Source organism: Haemaphysalis longicornis, unplaced genomic scaffold (assembly GCF_048455015.1).
Source record: "Haemaphysalis longicornis isolate Haplotype H1 unplaced genomic scaffold, Haemaphysalis longicornis Haplotype H1 scaffold_2, whole genome shotgun sequence".
Lineage (NCBI taxonomy): Eukaryota > Metazoa > Arthropoda > Arachnida > Ixodida > Ixodidae > Haemaphysalis > Haemaphysalis longicornis.
The window spans coordinates 155,512,774-155,530,567 of record NW_027526295.1 but is presented as its reverse complement, the minus strand read 5'-3'; the positions used below and the strand labels follow the sequence as shown (position 1 = coordinate 155,530,567).

At 47.9% G+C, this 17,794-nt stretch overlaps 1 protein-coding gene across 4 annotated transcripts in view; it reads right to left on the bottom strand.

Moving 5' to 3' along the window:
* Positions 1-17,794, bottom strand: part of Pgant5 (polypeptide N-acetylgalactosaminyltransferase 5) — a 274,060-nt gene that overhangs the window by 138,262 nt on the left and 118,004 nt on the right. For all 4 annotated transcript variants that reach the window (XM_077698473.1, XM_077698472.1, XM_077698475.1 and 1 more), the window contains one exon: positions 6,399-6,488. The gene's annotated coding sequence lies outside the window, so the exon portion shown is untranslated. The remainder of the gene's footprint in view (positions 1-6,398; positions 6,489-17,794) is intronic.

Genomic DNA, 17,794 nt, shown 5'->3' with positions numbered 1-17,794 from the left:
AGCGCGAGGCGTAAACGAGTGTCCCGTTGTTCTTTAGTACGCATTACGAAGCGCTCCTGCGCGAGGCGTAAACGAGTGTCCCGGTGTTTTTTAGTACGCGTTACGACGCGCTCCAGCGCGAGGCGTAAACGAGTGTCCGGTGTTTTTTGCAGTACGCGTTACGTTCTAACGCGATACGTAAACGAGTTTCCCCGGTGTTTTAGTACCGTGACTAGATGAGACGACGATTACGACGACAGGAGACGCCAACAGCCCCGTCCCCTAAGGGGCTTTGCCCCTAAAAGTAGTGGTGGCGGCAAAAAAAAAAAAATGATGGCAATCTCAACACTACACACCGCTTTGTGATTGCAGATCGCTAGCTGAACTGATGTGTGCGGCGTAGAGGCAGACGTAGGGGCAGTTCACCTCCCAAGATATTTTTTGATGGAGAAAGCTCCCCCGCTCCGGAAAATTAAAGTTTCACTGAACTGCTCATGGCAACAAGGACACCATGCTGTTTGCACGGAAAAGCTTCGCCAGGAGCGGCACCTACAGTAAACCGTTATTATAAGGGACTATACCCATATTGCATATTCACTTTATTCGATTTTTTCACGGTCTGAACCACAGTACGGGGAGAGCAAACCATACCCGGTTTTAACGAATTACTGCGTATAACAAAACCAGAATTAGTGGCGCAGAACTTCCTAATAACGATAGTCTATTATGATTACTTATTGTAGCTCGATGAAGGGGGAGGCGGGACGCACGATCTCACAAATGAGCGAGGGAAGGCGGATGGTGCTGACTAGTACAAGAGTTAGGATTACTACCCTGGAAGCAGCACTCATTCATAACAGCGCGCAATATCCAGCTCCACCTACAGTGTAAAAACGTTGACAAAGGACAGACATCACTCCGCGTGCAAGCAACATACCAAGAACCGCGGTTAAAGAAAAAAAAAAGACACGCGAAGTCCGGACGCTTTTGAACAGTGTCGCAGCCAACGACAAAAGCATCCACCATCCGGGGTTTACAAGCCATGTTCGTCTTCCTCCAGTTTCGCCCGCTCACGTCAGCGCCACGGCGACACAAAGCCAGCGCCGGGGAGACTGCTAAACAAACCTGCCACCTGTGGCGTCAACCCGAGACAACTCATTAGCGTCCGCACGAAAGTAGCGAACGCAGGCGGAGGCAGCGAGGGGCGAAAATTAACGCCACAATGCGAGCGAGCGAAAACAATAACACAACGGTGCCGCGGTGCGCCACCCGATCCGCACACGGGTCTCGCCCCTACAGGCATCGACGAGAGGGCGAAAGAGGGGGAGAAAAATAAAAGGGAGAAAACGGAAGCTAATGCTAGGTCGCGCCGCAGAGCAGAGCCGGGACCACGAGAGAGACACATACAGCGTCGTGCGACCATTAGCGCAGCGCGCTGAGGTAACTGCGCCCCCTCCCCCTCTTCGCTCAGCACAGGTGCGCGCTACGGGGAGACGCTGATTCGAACCGATTAGCCGTGACAGACCTGCGCGATAAACGTTTCCAACCCGACAGTTACCGGGCGGTCGAAGCAGACTGGGCCCGTAGGGTGAACGTGGGTAAAAATAACTAAGAGAAGCAAAGGTAAGTGCGAGAAAAGATGAGACGCTAATTAGAGGAAACGTGAGGCGAGACGCAACAGGGCATCGTCAGGAGGGAAATGATGCGGGCTATTAAGCAAACCCTGAAACAAACGAAACAAAATCGGTCCCGCGTGCCTGGCAGCCAAGAACAGCAACAGTAAGTTACAACGAAAGCTGAAAGGCCGTGGGCGGTGCAGGTGCCGGGTATGAAGAGCGCACCGAGCGGCAGAGACTGAGGCAAAGCGGGAAAAAAACACTAAGAGACGTGGACGAGCAATAAAGAAGGCGCGCGACTTCTGCAGGAGAGAGATATTAAAACGCCAGCGTCGAGACGCCTTCGAAAGAGAAATCGAAGACAGGAGAGGGCGTGACCCTAGAAGGGGCCCGAATCCCAGGACGGGAGTTCAGGGGTAAGGGGGGAGTGTACAAGGAACGTCACTAGGGTCCTTTCATAAAACGTTAGGAGCGTGAAAGAACCTCGTAGCTAAGCAAGAAGACGCTGAAACGAGGAGGGTTTAAACCAAAGGAAAAGGAGAAAAAAAATATTAAAACAACATACGGTGCAAAGGGTGAGGATGGAATGAATACGAATAACCTGCCATGTGGGGTGCGGAGCCTCGGGGCAAATTTATCGCCTGGCGCACCTGTTCCTGAAGCAACGCATCGCGCGCGAGCAGCGTTGCGCGGCTGACGGCCCGCAAGCGAGCTTTCCCGCGCAACTAGGTGTGCCGCAGGCGAGCCGCATTTCCAGGCCCCACCGCTCAAGTTTACTTAAGATTTCCAGACCCCGTAGCGCGTGGCCTTTACTGTAAGCGGAGTCATCTGGCCATATAAACATTACAGGTTCAAAGACGCCGCGGTGAATTTCTCAATTTAACTTTGGCGCTGAACGCTGTTGCGCCTGACGTCGTCATCGTAGAAGGCAAAGCGTACGCGGAAACGAGAGCTTGATTAGAGAGGCTAAGACAACAGCATGCAGCTTCGCGGGGTGGCTACTTCGCAGATGGGGGCGAAAATAGAAAAGGCCCCCATGTGCCGAGATTTCAGCGGACGTTAAGTATCCCCAGAAAGGTAAACCTTAATCCGGATACCTCCAACACGGCGCGCCTCATAACCGAGGCGTAGCTTTAGCGCGTTAAGCACCATAATTTGATCTATTTATATGAAGTACTGTGAGCTTCACGCCTTACTGCATTTTTATAGGGCGGGAAATGCTGCTTCCTATATATTAGCATTCAAAAGGAAAAACTTCAGACTGCCTACTCATTTCCTGACCCCGATTACGTGCCGAAATTTCCTCCTGATGTACCTGTGAGAGAGCACACAAAAAAGGACAGCCAGTATGTTAACTGCGTGTTAAGATACTCAGGCACTCTGTGTAGTGAGACCTAGTGGGGCGCTCCAACTTATCACCAGCACAATCGCGGGTACCATGCCTGTTGCCGACGACCAGTCTCAATGCTACCTTTGCCTTTGACTAGGATTCCACAACTATAGAGCCTAACTGTGCTATCAATGATCCGATTTAATAACAGATACTCAGAGTTCCTGATTTCGCATTGAGCTACGCCTGCGCACGGCTCGGTATAAAGAGGCAAAATTGGAACCTAGCCATGTTAGTGCCGTTCGCACCAACGCTGTTGACGTGAATTCACATGGCAGAGTTTGTGCGTTTGATGGGGGCTGACAAAAGGTACAGCCAAAAACGTAATGCGCGATTGTGGGGTGACTCTGGCTCCATCGTGCGCCCCTCTTGAATACTAACATTGGGTTACTGATTTTTTCTGTTTTTGGTACAACACCAGTGGCATCACCGCTTACGTTGCGTAGCGGGAAATTTAAAAGTCAATATTTGTGGCCTTTTTTTTTTTTGCGTGAAAGAACGTCATACTGCGAGAAAATCGAGTTCAGCGATCTACCAAAGGATAGATTTTTTATTTTCTCTCTCAGATAACAAAGGGTTAGTGTTATCTCCATTAAGGGAATGTGAATAATGAAGAAGAATGTCTAGTTCTTACCTGTCGAAAAAACACTGGCCGGGTGATACTGTTTTACGCTACACAACGTTAATGCTGAAGGAAGAAATGTAGTTTAAGAGAGAAGGCTTCCTTAGCAAAACAGCAGTCAGTAATTAGTGACGCACTAAGAGGGTAAGGAACTGGCTTATGACAATAGTACGATCAAAGACAATCTCGCGCATGATAAAACCTTCCCTTCATCGTCGCCCCAGAACCCTTTCACTGTTGTCTCAAAACCTGCTGATAAGTATGCTGCAAAAAGAGAAGCCAGCAGGCGACGACAAAAGGGAATAGAGACACATTGAAGAAGGGAGGAAGAGAGAGAGAGGAAGCTGTCGGTTAATTAAATAACGGAGTACAAACGAAAAGGCAAGGGAAACAAAGCGTATGTAGTCCGGCGCCCGAGATACGCTTTGTTGCATCGAGCCATCAACGACGGCCCCGCTAACAAAGCTCGCGAGAGGCAACCGCACGCGTGCTCCCTCCCTCGCTTTCATCCCGGCGAGGCCTGGGTCGGGCGGCACGGCCGACGACAAAGCAGCAGCAGCAGCACGGCCGGCTCTTCGGCTCCCTAAGAAGGCCGCCGCGGAAGTGCACCTTTCAAGCCGGGCCGCTAGGCGCGAGAGAACAGGCTACACAGTCCACAGTCCACAGCCGTGGCAAGTCGAACGAGAGGGAAAGGCGGCCCGGAAGAAGCTCTATAAGGCCGGCATTGAGCCGCTCTGGTTCTCTCCACGCAAGGACCTTTGATCCGATCAGCACAGCGCGATGCTATAGGCCTCACTTAGAAGAGACAATGGGTGGGCCAGCCTGAGAGGACAGCACCAACCTGCCGGTGCACATGCTCTCCCGCTGGCTTACACCCCGTTCGCAGCGACAGTCGGAAGTCGCTCGGCGGCCGCTAAGTAATGGCTGGCCATTCTCGACAAGGCCTTGAGACGAAGATGCCGCGCTTTGTTTGCGCGCGTAATTTTATCGCTTGAGAACAGAAGGCGCTGAGGGTCTCGCCCTGTACTACTCCACCCGCTTACCCAGTATGAAAGCTCTGATCAACAAGGTAAAAGCGCCTGCTCCGGTGACAACGTCGATCCAAAGAGACTGCAAGGTTGGGTAAGTGAGCTAGTTGGCATAACACTTTCACGACGACGCGGCGCAGCTACTATAAGACAACGGAATACATGGAGACACCAACACAGAAACACGACGCTTATAGGGCACGCGTGAAGGTTCCAGGCGAATCGGAGGTAAATGTGATTACTATTAGCGGGGTGAAGAGTATGAGGGAAAGAAACTAGAAGTTTTTCTCGTGGTGGGACAAGGGAAACTAAGCGCGCAAGCCTTTGGCACAAGCAACGGCCTTGGATGGTAGAGAGCAAGTCCGGTGCCCGCCTGTGCCCGAGAGTGCAAAGGCACGTCGGCGCTCCTGTACGCCTTCGTGGAGTTCACGGGGATTACCGAGAGCATGCGATGCACACCACGGCGCCCTGCTGGAAAACGGAGCTGTGAAACGTAGCCGCGAACAGGCATTGACGCTGCGTGTTAGGGCATACAGTTCACTCATCCGGCAATCATTGGTTATGGCTGGTGGTAGGAACCACCTGGTATGCGCCTCAGTTACGTGCCGCCAATTATTCGATTACGCGCGACGGGCCTGACTGTTACGCGAGGTCAAAATTACAGCGCTTCTCATGCGACAACAATGCGCCTCGACCCCTCGCGCCTCTCAACGGCGAGTGGCCGCCTGTACTCGGAACTCCACTATGACCTGTACGTACGCCAGTGGTTCAAACGCATATATACTGCAAATGCTGCAGTTTACAACGACTTCTTATCACCGAAGAAAACAAAAGGCCACTCGGAGCTACATTTTAGCCTATACACAAGAGTCGACGATAAATTGTCCGCATATCTAACGCACACTCTCAACAGGTGGCTGCCAGCGCTTTCTTGGCGGGCAGATGTCGTCCTTGCTCAAGCGCAAGCTCAAAATGACGTGGGGAATTGGGTGGTGCGAGAGGGTAATCTGACAAGCACACGAAATTAAATTCCTACATTCATTGATTTATCTATGCATTTCTCCATTCTTTCATTCTTTCAATCATCCATTCATCCACTCTCTCTCTCTCTCTCTCTCTCTCTCTCTCTCTCTCTCTCTCTCTCTCTCTCTCTCCTCTCTCTCTCTCTCTCTCTCTCTCTCTCTCTCTCTCTCTCTCTCTCTCTCTCTCTCTCTCTCTCTCTCACACACACACACACACACACACACACACACACACACACGCACGCACGCACGCACGCACGCACGCACGCACACACACACACACACACACACACACACACACACACACACACACACACACACACACTCACTCCCCCGCTCACACACAGATTCACTCGTTCCTTCCTTCCTTCCTTCATTCAATCATTCAATCATTTATTCGTTCATTCCTTCATTCAATCCTTCGTTCAATCGATCATTTTGTCAATCATTACTTCATTCAATCATTCCTTCCTTCTTTCCTTGTTTCACAAATTAAAGCACTCACTCACTAATTAATTAATTCATTCACTCACTCAGTACACTTTCCTTGACAAACAGCAGCGAGACGGTCTCCGATTAACAAGACAAAGGCTTTTGAACAATGCGACGCACACCTGAATTGTCTGCTATCCGCTTTAGGAAACGGTACTGACTTTCGTACCACGTGCTAGACTTCGATCGCGTACCGCGTCACCCGCTAGTGACAACACGGTAAAGGTGCTTCGTCTCATGCACGCTTACCTCTCTGCCGCTCTTCCCCGACGACGGCTCAACGACACTCGCCGGCTGGAAGGACCAAGGGGTCTGGATTCACTTCGCGCGCCGGAGGATCTGCGGAAGAAAAGATGAACCGTCAGGAAAAAAAGAAAGAGCCGACCCTGTTCCCCCTTTCCCGACAACGCTGCGTGCACACGTGCGTGAAGAGGAGCGAAGGCGCGAGGCAAAGAGAAAAACTGAAGAGCATCGGCTTTCGCGACACCGGCCATTATGAGTAATGGCGTCTCCAAGTATTAGTGACGGTTACGGAGAACGGAGCGCCACGCGGGAGCTTAGAACCTTCCACGGGCCCGTGTTTCTCCCGCCCTTGCAAGTAGGGAGAAATCTGAGGAGCTACCAGCTCCGTTACTCGTTGCACAAATGACAAAACATAAGACGCAAAACACGGGACAAATCCACGAACTCCGGGCGTCATTTTGCAACTTACAAGTGATTACAGTGTGTGGCACCGCTGGCAACACGTAAGAAGGATCACGAGCGGGCCAGAGAATTTAAAGGAAGCCAATCAGCTGTAACCGGTTAGGTGTAGCACGCCAATTTTAGCCATCTACCACTTTTAATGCGTAGCATTCTTTGCCGACTACCCCCACCGTAAGGACCGTGTAACACCCTGCATCTCCCCAAAAATGCAGATTTGGCGGAAGTAACACCTTTAATCTTTAAACAATAAAATAGCGTAAATGAAGATAATTGATCGGACAGCATTTTGAAAAAACCAAAAATAAGTAAACCAGAAAAATAAATTTTTTACAAAACTGATCTGACAAAATCAAAACTATGAATCTTATACACCTCCCCCCCCCCCCAATCCGAAGAATAAACAAGAGAAGTCCACAAAGTAAAGTTGGAAATGCGTATAAAATTAGCGTGAATGAACCAACTCCGCAGTGCCCATTGCTTCTTCGGGGAAAAAAAAAATCAGTGATTAGCTAAGTAAAGGCACTTCATCGCTAAAATGTTATATATTTACCACATAAACAACAATACTTATGAATAAAATGAGCCAACGTCGTTCGCTACTCAGGAACTTACACTCCCGACAAGCGGCATAAGAAAGCTACGCATCGGTAGGCAATTCTCTGAATTTCTGCAGATTTTTTTTTTTTTTTCATTGATGGACGTCATAACGGTTGTAAAGAAATAAACATTTCGGTGCAACGATTTGTGCTATCACGAAGTGCGGGTCAACTTCTGTTTAAGGGGACTAAGCAATACAATTAAGGTTATGCCTCGCGATTCCAAATGGGCTGTAGGGTAAATGTTTTGATTGAATAAAAAAATAGAGCGCGACTTAGACAGCGACAGTAAAGAAGGACGACGGGACAAGCGCTCACTTGCAACTAACATTTATTGAGGCATCGTCTCCTATTTATACATGCATCATCAGGAGCACGCGCACTTTGGTACACTACATGGAACGCATCAAACAGAGGACACGATCAAAGTGACGTTTTCAAACACTCACACTCGCTGGCACGCAAAAGCACGGAAGTATCGCTGACGCACTTGTCCCCTTTCTGCTTAATATAAAACGCTTCCAAGAGCTCCCTCGCCACTGTATCATCACTCCTGCCGAGAATTCTAATCTGCTCAAAGAAAGGTCTGCATTTTTCCAAAGGACTGACAGGCCTGCAATCTTCGCAATGCGCGGGTAAATGCGCGCGCGTATTATTGTTAAGAGAAGAACTATGCTCGCGTTGCCTCAATAAATGCCTCAATAAATGTTAGTTGCAAGTGAGCGCTTGTCCCATCGTCCTTCTTTACTGTCATTGTCTAAGACACGCTCTATTTTTTTCAATCATAATGCACCCACTTGCCCAACAGATGTGTTTAAAGTAGATGTTTTGTTCTTCGACGCAATTAACTCCAGTCGCGATTGTTAACTTGGAAGCTAGCGTGTAGGCGGCTTTCGACGCCGAAATCAAATCTGCACATGTTGCGGCGAATCAACGCCCCGTTTCGGTAAGAGCTAGAGTTTTCGCATATCGTTACCGTGTTTACGTTACCGTTTACCGTGTTTGCGGGAGTCGACTGCGCAGCGCGAGAGTTACCGCGAACGGTAACTTACCGGCACAGGCTTCACCGTCGCCAGCGGCTTCCGGTAACACGGTAAACGGTAACGCAAACACGGTAACGATATGCTAAAACTGCCTAATGAAACGACTAGTTGCGGTAATTCAAGCGCGCTGACAACTGCCGTGCCATCTCCGAAAACCTCTATGAACTACGTACTCGAAAATTTGCGTAGACACTGCGTCTGCGGTACCCAGTTTCCTGTCAGGAATTACTTCAGAGGACGCTGCTTTACCTAAATGTGCTCCATTCTAAATTTTGTCGAGCCAAGGTTGACCTGTGCGAATCTACCGTTACGAGCTCCCGGCGCACTGGTAAGTATCCCTGAAGCTCCTGGCATGAAATCTCGGCGTCAAGAACAAAACGGTCGAACTCAAAGACCGAACAAGGGTGGTGCGTGGAGTAGAGAAACCCAACTAAATGTCCGAACCGCGTGTAAACAGGAGAGCGGTGGCTAACTTAAGTCGGCGCAACGATACGATCGTCTTGGCAGGCAATTGTCATATACTTCTCAGGAAAGTGTCGGTAGTCACAGCCATTATCTGCACCCGTATACCCCTCCTGTGAATGTCCGTGTATTGAAAGCAGACGGCAATTCGGTAACTTTTACATAACAACTTCTAACAACTAACTATAATAACGAGAAAATGAAATTGGGAGTAATGATAAAGTCCTTTTACCGCTCATTTGCGATAAAATTATTCTTCTCAAAGCTTCGATAAAACAAAAGTTACAAACGCTTTCTGTAGGAGTACACCTCCCAGCACACAGAAATTATTTAGGACTTCCCTGCGAACTCATTACGTCAGGTTGATGATACTCGGGGCGACAATAGAGCCGTCACTCCGAGAGAGCTACAGCCGCGACACAGATAAGCCGTTTTCTCCTCAGCACTCGCGAAAAAGTTGAATTCGACATAAAGTCGACACGCACAGTCAGAATGCACGCAACCCTTAGCCACACACAGCGACGCTTTAAAAAAGGCACAGCGTGCAGCGGCACGACACAAACGGGGGCAGGTGCGCGGACACGGACGTCGTTGCGACAGAATAAAGGAGGGAGGGGGACGTGACTCGGCAGACGTCTCATTCACTTATGCACGCGGTAAGTTATAGCTTACTCTGCGTCTTTGTGCACGCTCACGCACGACGAAAGCAAGCAAATAATGCGCCGTTAGCGCTGCGGGACGAGCGCGATCACCTGACGATGGCAGAATGTTTTTGCTGACCTCCACGCATTCAATGAAGGATCCTTACTCGCACGCACGCAGCGACCGGTGCGTGGGTGGGCGTCTTGGAAAAAAGGACTCTGAACACCTCATACACACGCGCCTGTGCGGAAATGATGTCCATTCAGGCGGTTTGCGACTCGAACCAAGTCACCCGGGGCTCGGCACCAAGCGCCCTGGGAAACTCTTAGTTCCCTAAGCGATATTTGCTGGCGAACGCTAACCAGAACTACACATGTTTTTTGAAGACTGGCGTTTTGAACCGCTTCCTTGCGCCGCGCTAGCTTCTCTTTTCTTTGACTAAAAAAAAAAAAAGAAACATTCTTTTAAGAGACTTGCTTCGTGAAAAATGGGCTTCGGGAAGGCCTTAATGGTTGCCTTGCAACTGACCAGCGCAAGGAACTTCGGGACTGATGCGCGATTGTTAGTGGAAAACGTCGACTGCACAGGACGTTTCCGCTCGAGCTTTCCATATCGTCTACGAAAAGTCGATACGGCTGCTTACCAGTATTGATGCGGGAGCGAAAAAAAAAAAAAAAAAAAACAGCAATGCGAGCCATCAAACACGAAAAAAAGAAAAAAAGAGACCCCGAACAGAATTTTTTTCCCCGTCTTCCTGGAGGAAAACGATCCCTGCTGCAGTGCCTGTTTAAATTATTGATCTCTTTCTGTACAGCCATGGAGAGTGTCCTCACCGGCGGACAACTCCCGATAGCAGAAAACGCGGACGCCGAGGGAACGGCAAACAGAAAAGGCCCGGCCGTCTGACTCCAATTATCCCATAGCCCGCACCGCCATTCTCGGTGAATGACGTCTCTATTTCTCTTCGCGCAATCATAAGCCCCGCTTACTCAAACAGCCCGCGGCAGGAAGAACGCTGCTGTTCGACAATTTAAATTAATGCGCGGATCTGTGCTCTCGGTAATTCCTATTCAGCCCAGCGAACACGCGCCACAGTTTGCGCGCGAGCGCACCAAAAAGACAAATATTTAACGAAAATAAAAAAAAAGAATGGAGCAGGGAAGATATTACGCAGTCAGGCAAGCCGTGCGGAGTTCCACGAAAATTAGGGGCTCCAGTTGGTTGGTCATTGAGGCGACACATAAAATCCGCCGTGGGCGGCAATGGCTGTCAGGCTCGAGTTCTGCACCGCGCAGTTTTGATATGTGGCAGGCGATTAGAGCCATACGACAACGTTTGTTTCCGAAACTTCGGAACGGGCGCAATTATGGGAAAAAAAAAAGAAAAAGGAGAAAAACAAGGTTGCAGCGACTTCAGGATGGCGTGGTGCACGAAGCCATTATATCGCGGCAAACAAATATCCGCTGGTTGCTTCGTACGCTTTGAGCGACATTCTTTTTTTAGAGCGCACCGAGAATTGAATCTCCCGACACTGGACGGTGCACGTCTCTTTTAATGCTTATTCGACGCTTGCGGTTTTCTGATAGCTTACTGCGGAGCCCAATTTCGCTCCAATAAACTTTAATCACTACTACAACCTTGCGTCGTTCTTGCCTACGTGACAAAAGTTTCCCGGAAATTGCGTTCTTTTTTTTTTCCCCTGTCCGGAGCATGACCGGCGAAGTTCTATGTATACGTGTATAGCGCAAGTTGTTCTCGCTGTCGAAAATCCTTCGTTATCCCGTTTTTTCCACCTTTCTTGCGTTGGCAGGAAACGATGACAACAAAAAAAAAAAAAAAAGCACCCATTTATGAAAAGCAAGCACCGATATGTTCCTTGGAAATAGATGCCGGCCAACACAAACAGCACCTGTTTTCAGGCGAAGCTTGCATTGACTCGCTCGTTTTGTGAAAGCTCGTGATGGTGTTCCAAAAACTCGACCGCCTCAAGAAAAATATTCTTCAGAAATTCAGAGAATTATCTACTAATGCGTCGCATTCTTAGCCGCCTGTCTTGAGTGCGAGTTTTTCCACCCAAATTTTGTTGTTTTTTTTTCTAAATCCTGTCCGACCAATTATCTTCAAATTACGCTATTATAACGATTACGGGTGAAACTTTTGCGAAATCTTCAATATTGTGGAAATGTCATGCGTTGTACGTTTTGTCATTTTCCGTAATATTTTAATATTTTTCTTATTTTTAGTTTTTCAAGATTTAGTTCGACCAATATCGCCACTTACGCTATTATAACGATTACAGGTAGAACTTATGCGAAATCTGCATTATTGTGGAAATGCCATGCAGTATACGCTTTACATTTTTTCATATTTTTTCATAGTTGTTATTTTCTAGTTTTTCAAAATTTCATTCGGTCAATTATCTCCATTTACGTTATTCTAACGATAACATTTGGAACTTTCGCGTAATCTGCATCATTGTGGAAATGCAGGGCGTTACACGGTTCGCCATTTTCCGTAATTATTTTATATTTTTCTTATTCTTTTAGTTTTTCGAAATTTCGCTCGACAAATAACCTCCATTTACGCAATTATAACGATTCAGGTGAAACTTTCGCAAAATCTACACTATTGTGGAAATGCCACGCGGTATATGTTTCAACATTTTCAGACATTTTTTTATATTTTTGTTATTTTTTAGTCTCCCGAAATTGCGTTCGACCACTTATCTCCACTTACGTTATTCTAACGATTACATTTGGAACTTTCGCGAAATGTGCATTTTTGTGAAAATGCAGTGCGTTACACGAGCCTGGCTGTGGGGGTACTGGGCAAAGAATGCTACGCATTCAAAAATGCTTCCCGTGGTGGGAATCGAACCTGGGTCCCTCAAGTTGTGAGGACGACGTCTATACGATTGCGCCATTCGGGCATAGTATATTTATATGCAAAGCATTAGGGGTGATCCTTGCGCTGCGCCGTTGCCCCTGACACCGCTGTAACTAGGCCGCAGTGCACGCCGGGAGATGAGCGGCTAATTTGAAATGGGCGCTGCTGTAGATTCATGTGCCTGTTTACCGCAGCGCCGTATCGGCACAGATACTGCCGGTATATGCCCGGTCGGGGGACCAGCGGCTGATCTGAAAGTTGCCGAGAACTATGCCGAAAGTTGCCGAGATTTTGTGCACAAAGGCCACGAAATACATCCTGGCTCGGCACGCGGAGCAACGTCCGCCATGCGCGTACTGATTGATTGATTGATTGATTGATTGATTGATTGATTCATTCATTGATTGATTGTTCATTGATTGGTTCATTGATTGATTGATTGTGAGGCTTAACGCACAAACGCTATACAGGCGATGATGCGCGCCGTAGATGCACGCCGTGATGCGCGCTACAGATTAATTTTGACCATCTGTGGATCAGTCAACGTGCACCGAAATCTCGAACACAGGGGCGTTTTCGCTGCCATTCTCATACTGGGGACAATACTTAAAACAGAGTGCTGCCAAAGTGGACTGTTCCACCAACGGCCCTATTGCGGACTTCCGTGAATTCTCCGTGAACCCGTGAATTCGCCGGAAGCTTTCCCTGATTAGCTACCATTTTTTGCACGTGCTCTCCGGTGACAAAGTGGATGTGTGAGCTTTCGTAATTTCGGCGTTTTATGACGTTTACTGGCACCAGTACTACAGTTTGACTCTCTAATGCGCTACCGAAATGCATAATTCTTGTCCGGCATAGAAAAACTAGACGAAATGCAACAGGCATGACAACGTAGGCCTGTTTTTTTTTTTTTTTTTTTTTTCTATAGGCGAAGCTGTTTAGCACATCGATATTTTTTTATGTTCGTTCGCAGTAAAAAAAAAGCAAGAAAATGTTGAGCCCACGTGAGCGCGCCCATGTGAGCTTGTGCCTCGCAGCGGCCGCCCGGCACTTAAAAAACAAAGAAAATGCCGAGAGCTCGTGTGTGCGCGCCTCGCAACAACCGCCCAGCGTACCCGGCGCACGTTCGTCAAGCCAAGCATACCCACTTAGACAAATTGGCCAATTGGCAAAAAAACTCCCGCGTGCGCTGTAATAGTGGCAACATTTGCCTGGAATGAGAAAGACATTTCAAAGTGCACGCCCCTCAAAGGTGATGTCCAATGATTATCACATTCAAAAAAAAAAAAACTTGTTGATTCCTTTGTCATAAGAATCGGTAAAGCACGAAAGTGAAATGTGCAGCGAAACCTGCAACTGAACATGATTTGCGGGCCAGCGGCTGTGTTGTGGGTGTGCTTGGCGAGCGACGTTCTGCTGGCGGGTCGCATCGGCAAAGGTGTACTGGCGTCATTTCCGTGACTGATATGACGTCAGTGAAATCTTGGTGTATCCCGGCATAAAACACTTTCGTGTTAAAATATAAAACCCGAAAACGAACAACCCGAAGTATAACGTACTCTAGCACTAAGGGTTGCTTTCCCGCAGGAAGACACTGCGTGCTGGGGTGCACCCTTTACAGGCCGCTTGCTTCGTTGTATGGCGTCACTTTCGTGGCGGATATGACGTAAGTAATATCTTGTGAATCTCGGATTAAAACACTCATGTTAAAATAAAGGAAGCTCCCGCTTATAGCAACATTCACGGAGTATTGGTCGCTGCGGCAGCGAAGAAGAACCAAATCGGCTGCAATTTTGGACTTCAACCGTTGTGAAGGTTGCGTACAGCTTTGCTACAAGTCTTACGCGTTAATATGAGTTTTTTTTTTTTTCATTTTTTGCTATTGAAGAACAATATGGCTTGTAAGCCACGCCGTCCCTGTGATTAGCTGAGAAGATGTGAAATAAAATATAAAGACATCAGGAGGGAACGTATAAGTGACACAGTGGCAACTTCAGTCTGCGTAAAAGTCACGGAATTCAGCACAACACCTTCCAAATGCCGGGTGCCACCAGCGTGAAACAGGGCAAAAATTGTACCGACCTTCGGAGCGGTGAAACCCAGTTAATTTGCAACATGGCATTTCGCGCGACGCACGGTTTTACACTATCTTCTCTAAATTATCGTTTTGGCTGTTTCCAAGTCAGCAATAACGGAGCATAAAAAAACATCCCGTATTTTGTTTTTAAAATAAAATTGCAATTATTTGTTTGGCATAACAGCAACACAAAATGGCAGTACAAGTCTCTCCCTTACAAGAAAAAAAAAAGCCACGCATTGCATTTGTAAGCTGGTGGGTAGCACGATCAAATTCAAGAAAAAAAAACAAAGAAAACTGATCGTTTTATTCGCTACTCCGCTGATTAAGATCGCTCTTGACGGACGAGTGAATCGGAAACAGTATACGCTCTGCCATTATCAGACTTAGCATTTCGCTGTGCTCCCGGAGACATACGACCGATGATCACGGCTGTATTTTTCTGTGATCACGCCATAAACTCGTGATATTATATAGCAGCAGACGATAGCGTGGCGGCGGTGCCGGCTGGGAGCATGATAACACAACAAAGAGCTTGCAAGTTAACACTGAAGCCGACAGCTGAACAATGCCACTAAAAGCGATTGAAAGGAGTTGTGGGAAAAGATTGTGTAATGTTCTTCAGCTGAACACGCGCCTTTCGCTCGCTTTTAGATCAACAATACTTGATGCCAATCAATCTTAACCTTAAATGTGTCTTTTTTTTTTTTTTGCCAGCCTCAGCTGCCGTTTAAGTTTTTTGCATACCTAGCAAGCGTTGCCACGTCTTTTATCCGCAATATACGATAGCTTGGTACTAAACTTTGTAAGCTAAGCGTCAAATTACACATGCATGTCTTAAGAGCACACGCCACTTATTTCTTACGTTTTGTCTACGCAAAAAGAAAAAGAAAAACGAAAACACGGCTAATTCACGAAAAATTAACGGAGTTGAGAATATGGCGCCAAAACGCGGACGTGTTACCGCCAGAGCCACTAGGATCAGGTTATTCAGGTTCAGGTTATATCAGCGTAGCTTATTTAGTGGCTCTAGGTTACCGCCATCGTCCCCTGCGTCGGCAATATTACGCACGCGCAATTATGTCGACACCGACGAAAAATCCTGGAGAAAAATAACCCCAAAGATATCCGCCGCTAGCCTGTGCATGGAAGCTTGTCTCTCCGCAGCCAGGGTACACAAAAAAACAGGACGACGCAAACGTTGTCAGCTAAGCATACATCATCCCCCTTTATAAAGGCAGGCATGCACAATCCGCGATTATCGGACATGAGCGAGCGGCCCAGCCTGTCCGCGATGTCGCGCGGGTTGAGGCATCGATCCGCGCGCGCCATACATCTCGCAGCAGTTCGGCCACCTCCACCGAGCGTCCGGGGAACGCCGAGGTGTGCGAGCGAGCGGTAAATCGCCGGGGGACCATCGCTCAAGAAGGGCGAAGGGCGCTGCGGGAAAGTGAACCCGGGAGATCGCCGTCCACGTACCGCGTGTAGGTGAGTGGTACTACTACGAGTTTCTTGTACTCAACGGTGCATGTGTGTAATTTTTTTCTTTATTGCGTGGAAGCCTAGAACGAAAAAAAGTAAAGTCACACCCTCACTGCAATAATAGTACGCTCACTGTCCCATATTTTTAAAGTCAGGCAGGCATACACACGCCTCAAGAAGATGCTACCAGTCCGGCGGCTGAGATTGCGCCGCATAGACACAAGCGCACATTGTTCGCGAAAAATTGATTGCTTAGTTCCACTAGGTTTCTGTAGGGGGGGATGTCTATGTCCTTTTTAAGAGTCCGCTGCAGAACATACTAAAAACACAGCATCCCGACATAAAACAAAGCAGCGATCAATTGTCTCAGGATACACAAGCGACGTGTGTGCGTGTATGTATGTATGTATGTATGTATGTATGTATGTATGTATGTATGTATGTATGTATATATATATATATATATATATATATATATATATATATATATATATATATATATATATATATATAGAGAGAGAGAGAGAGAGAGAGAGAGAGTAACCAAAGTCCTCGAAACGGGACACTGGCTTTGTTATAAGCGGTTCTTTGTTAAAGCGGCGGTAATTTGCTTTTCCTGCAGTGCAGTGTCGACCATGAAACATGGAACAAAGCAAAACTTTGAATAAGGAGATTTCGTTAAACACAGGGTTTACTCTCTCTCTCTCTCGCTCTCTCTATTAACTTACACGTGCGCACGCACATTTCTGAGACGAGCCGCGTATATATAGTGGAGCGATACGGACCAATGAAACGACGTCAAGAGAGGATTAGTTACTTTCACCGCTTCTTTCGCCTGCACAGCGGGTGAGCTTTGTGTTTCGAAAGTAAGAAGAAATATATTGCCGGTGCGCCCTTGACTGCATGAAGACAGAAATAATAAAAAAAAAAAAAGATCTATGGCGGCCTCAGCTCTCTCCGCTGAGGCCACCGTAATGTGACCTTAATTGTTGGGCTCAGTTCCTCGTCGACATACCACGTGTCACCGGCAGATCTCGCGGAACAGCACAGTGAATTTGTCAAGCTCCCGTTTTTGCTTGCACTGCGTAGACTGGCTCAAATTAGCACACTTTTCATCGTTTATCCGGTTGACAAATCGGTAATTATTTTACAAAGCGCAAAAGAATAAAAACTACCATGCGCGGTTTGCGGCGGCCGTACCAACTAAAGCTGTGACGTTGGGAGGAGCGGGCACCGTGATTGGACGATGCCCAAGGTGAGCAACCAAACAAGTTTCGGTTTCGGTTCTGCAAAATACAACCGGTGGCGTTGTTGGATGGGCATTCTCAATAACTCAGTAATCATCGTACCGCGCTTCTGCCATGTTGTCGGCTGTAAAAATGCATAAAGATAAGCCTCCCAGGACGGCTTGGAATCGTAGCATTCACTAGCCGAGACCTACGCAGTGCATGAAAGCCCTCCGCGTACCCGTAGGCGCCCAAATGTCATGCGCTTTTCCCCCATATTTGGAGCTTGCCTCCCTCATGCCTGTATCGTAAAAAGCGTGTTCGCACCAGGCCAAGGGTCTGTTCATTCTGGCCTGTGCCCACTGCCTGCAAGAGTCGGTGCTTATGGCAACAGCACGCCAACGAGAACTCGCTAGCACGCCAGTGCCAGCCTGCGCGCGTTTTGTGAACTAGTTCGTGGAGCCATGAACGTTGCGGCCCAAAAAAAGGTGAACTCAATATAGAAAACATCGGCAGAAAACGAAAA